Source organism: Musca vetustissima, unplaced genomic scaffold (assembly GCF_032173495.1).
Source record: "Musca vetustissima isolate MV318-11 ecotype Yass unplaced genomic scaffold, APGP_CSIRO_Mvet_v1 utg679498, whole genome shotgun sequence".
Lineage (NCBI taxonomy): Eukaryota > Metazoa > Arthropoda > Insecta > Diptera > Muscidae > Musca > Musca vetustissima.
The window spans coordinates 15,281-19,508 of NW_026876473.1; the positions used below are offsets into that span (position 1 = coordinate 15,281).

Here is a 4,228-nt window from a genome sequence, read left to right on the forward strand (position 1 = left end):
CCAGAGGAGACCAATGCCAAACCTGCAAAAAAGAGCTTCACGACGACCAGAGAAGACCCCTAGTCAAGGAAGCTGTCCACAGAATCCTTCGACTGAGGGTGGCGAAGCTGGCTCTAGTATCGAGAAGACGGGCGCTACACCGAAATCTTCCGTCAAGACTGGGAATCCCAAAAAGAACGCCCGGCCTTCACATAAGAGGAAGGCAGTAGCAACAATCGGTAAGAAGCCGTCGTCTTATGCAAAGGTTGCCAGGAGGCTCTACAGGGACGAGCTCTGCTATGCAGTAATCGATGAACGTAGTGCATCCGGTAAACTCAAAATGGAGACGCATGATGAGGTTATGAATGCGGTCAACAAAAATATCATGGAGCACCTGCGGCAAAGAGGAGAGCCCATAGATCTGAATAGCTGCGAATTCAAAGGGGACTTCCTAATGCTGGAGTTCGACTCCTTAAAGAGCATTGAGGTCCAAAAAAAAAATTAGTGGCAAGTATTGCCCCCACGGACGAGGCAATCAAATTAAAGCTTGAAAGCTACGGTCTTCGTCAGAGGCTGGGCGGCGACTTCACGACGGAGGACATGCTTGAAGTCTTTGGTCTGCAAAACATGACACTGCTGGTGAAGAAATGGGAAGTCTTCCACAGAGAGATGAACAAAGACTTGACTCTCCTTGTGGTAGGCTTGGACAGGTCTTCAATGGCAAGTCTGGCCAAGACTAAATGCAAGGCCCACTACGTGTCAAACGCTGTCTACTTCAAGATCGGGAAGGCGAGGATCGGAGAAGAAGAAGCCAAAAAGAGTGGTGAAGGAAGCAATAGTAAAGTCATTCGAAGAAAGTTGTCCCCTTCGATAAACGGAACTATGTGGGCGGAAAAAACAAAAAGAACGATGAATGATAGAGATTCATAGGAACTATCTAGGAGTCGGAACTATATGTAGCAAAGGATTTACACTAAGGAACTAGTTCTTTTTTGAAAACGGAGCGAGAAATATCGATCCGCTAAGTGGACTATATTGTACAACTGCAGACCTACGAAGTTTTATCAAATATAAAAAATGATAAAATGCCGATATTTTTTGAAATACAGTCATATAGGGATTGCCCTATAAAGTGGACCAATATTACTCACAAGATCTACTCAAAGAGAAATCAAAATTGTTTATTTCAAGAAAATTCTGTGGAAACATATACAAAATAAGGAGATATCGGAACTTTCCTATTTATAAAAATAACGAAACAAATTCAAATCAATTGTAAGATACGTTCTGTTTTTTATTAATTTTAGTCATTATCTATGTTATTATAAATCATAACAAACATTGTTATGAACAAATTGACTATCGATCACAATCTGTGCAGTGAAATTACATCGAATCACTCCTCATACATTCTCATTTAGAAACGATGACGACGGATAACACGACGACGTTGAGTTCTGTAGCGGTAACCATCAGCCTCAGAGTAGGAATGAGCTGGAGCGGAAGCTTCAACTTCATAGGATTCGTAAGCAGCAGGAGCTTCATAAGTAGCAACAGAGTTGGAAGCTAGAGGAGGCAAATATTCAGCGGAGACATCACGACGATGACGGCGGGCAGTCTTGAAGACACGACGACGTTGGGTCTTGTAACGGTAGCCATCGGCTTCGGAGAAGGAGTGAGCTGGAGCAGCAGCAGCTACATTATAGGATTCGTAGGAAGCAGCAGGAGTAGCAGCGGCTTCATAGGATTCGTAAGCAGCTGGTGCAGCATAGGAGACAGCGGGGGCAGCAGCAGCTGGGGCAGCATATGAGACAGCTGGAGCAGAAGCTGCAGGTGGCAAGTATTCAGTGGAGACATCACGACGATGACGGCGGGCAGTCTTGAAGACACGACGACGTTGGGTCTTGTAACGATAACCATCGGATTCAGAGAAGGAGTGAGCTGGGGCAGCAGCAGCTACATTGTAGGATTCATAAGAGGCAGCAGGAGTAGCAGCGGCTTCATAGGATTCATAAGCAGCTGGGGCAGCATAGGATACAGCGGGAGCAGCAGCAGGGGCAGCATAAGAAACGGCTGGGGCAGAGGCAGCAGGAGGCAGGTATTCAGTGGAGACATCACGACGATGACGGCGGGCAGTCTTGAAGACACGGCGACGTTGGGTCTTGTAACGGTAGCCATCAGCTTCAGAGAAGGAGTGAGCTGGAGCAGCAGCAGCTACATTATAAGATTCGTAGGAAGCAGCAGGAGCAGCAGCACAGCATAGGAGACTGCGGGAGCAGCAGCAGGGGCAGCATAAGAAACAGCTGGGGCAGAGGCAGCAGGAGGCAAGTATTCAGTGGAGACATCACGACGATGACGGCGGGCAGTCTTGAAGACACGGCGACGTTGGGTCTTGTAACGGTAGCCATCGGCTTCGGAGAATGAGTGAGCTGGAGCAGCAGCAGCAACATTATATGATTCGTAGGAAGCAGCAGGGGTAGCAGCAGCTTCGTATGATTCATAAGCAGCTGGGGCAGCATAAGAGACAGCGGGAGCAGCAGCAGCTGGGGCAGCATAAGAAACAGCTGGGGCAGAGGCAGCAGGAGGCAAGTATTCAGTGGAAACATCACGACGATGACGACGGGCAGTCTTGAAGACACGGCGACGTTGGGTCTTGTAACGGTAACCATCAGCCTCTGAGAAGCTATGAGCTGGAGCAGCAGCTGCTACATTATAGGATTCATAAGAAGCAGCAGGGGTAGCTGCAGCTTCATAGGATTCGTATGCAGCAGGAGCGGAATAAGACACAGCTGGGGCAGAAGCAGCTCCAACATTGGGTGGCAAGTACTCATTGCTGAGTTGAGCAGCTGCAGCAGCCACCAAGGCGAAAACGATGAACAATTTCTGCAAATCACAAAAATAATTTAATTATCAATCCTCCCAAGGAATTTACTTTTATGTACTGACCATTTCTGCGGTAGTCAACTCCTTTAGAATCCAACCGTTAATGATACTTAGCTAGGGACAAATGCAGCTTTTTATACTAAAAAATTAATATTTCCGATTGCTGGTATAGCAAGTTATTGCAGAATATATATTTGTTCTTTCAAAAAACATCTGGTTGCCTGTCGAGCAGACATTTCCGATTCAATTCTATTCTTCTTTTTTTTGTTTGATTAGCTTGCCTGACCAGTGCCGCTTGCATTGGGAGTGAATGTTTGATTAGAAGTCGTCTGCTTGAATCAGAATCGGCCTTTCACTTAATCTGGTCACTCGCTGTGTGTGATTGCATTCATATAATGCGTTTTGAATCGAATTCGATTCATCCGAGTGAGGAAACAATAAAACATTAATTGTTGTCATCCAATGGAGTTAACGATAATTCGAAGACAACCCTAATAGGTGCTGTTTCCATGTCGACGAGGCACGAGCTTGCCCAACAAGTTGACTTTCTTTGGTAGGTTGTTGTGTGGTCGAGTTTTTGGCAGTATCTGTGTTTCTTGGCTTTCTATTAACTTAATTCCAATTAGGCAAAGAAAATGATTAATGGATGACATTTAAAGATTCGTTAAGTCGTTTAAGGCAGACTTAGCGGCGCTTTCAAATTGGAGGTGATACAGTAGCTAGTGGTGGACTTCTGTTTAGGACAATATTTAAGTTCGAAATTATTTCTTAAAATAAACTTTGGCTTATTAGTTCTGAACAATTTAGACAATTTTTGTGAACTGTTAGGAAACTTTTCCTAATTGAAATAGAAATATTGTCTTCTAGAAAACTATGAAATATTAAAAATTAATGTATTATGTCTTAAGTGAAAATTAAAATCATGGCGGTTTTGAGATTCTAAAAGAGCCTAAAGGTGTTGGTAAATGTAAATGAAAAATATTTATAATTTTGTCATCAATTATGATTGAAAACACCTCAAAAATAATTCCTAATATTTGATGCAAATGTCATCAATATTGAACATTTTACAGTATTTTTAATCAAAAAGGTAGAAATGTACCCGGTTTTGCTAGTCGTAGGTTTAAAATTGCATTCACAGTACCTAAATTCGTTCTGGACCTATATATGGAGGCTATGGCATAGTAATTTGCTACCAAGAGGTTATTTATCCCCTGAGAAAACGTAGTAACAAATTGAAGTCTTTGGTAGAAAAATTCGTCCAGAACCTTTACCATACCAAAGCTCAGGACTATATCAGAACATACTGACAAGTTGCTGCAAATACGTTTTTGACCCACCAAAAAATCCGTAGTGTTAAATTACA

General features: G+C 43.4%; 1 pseudogene; it reads right to left on the reverse strand.

Annotated features, from left to right (window-relative positions):
* Positions 1-1,396: 1,396 nt before the first annotated feature.
* LOC133321033 (ice-structuring glycoprotein-like) lies at positions 1,397-3,018 on the reverse strand (annotated as a pseudogene).
* Positions 3,019-4,228: the final 1,210 nt, after the last annotated feature.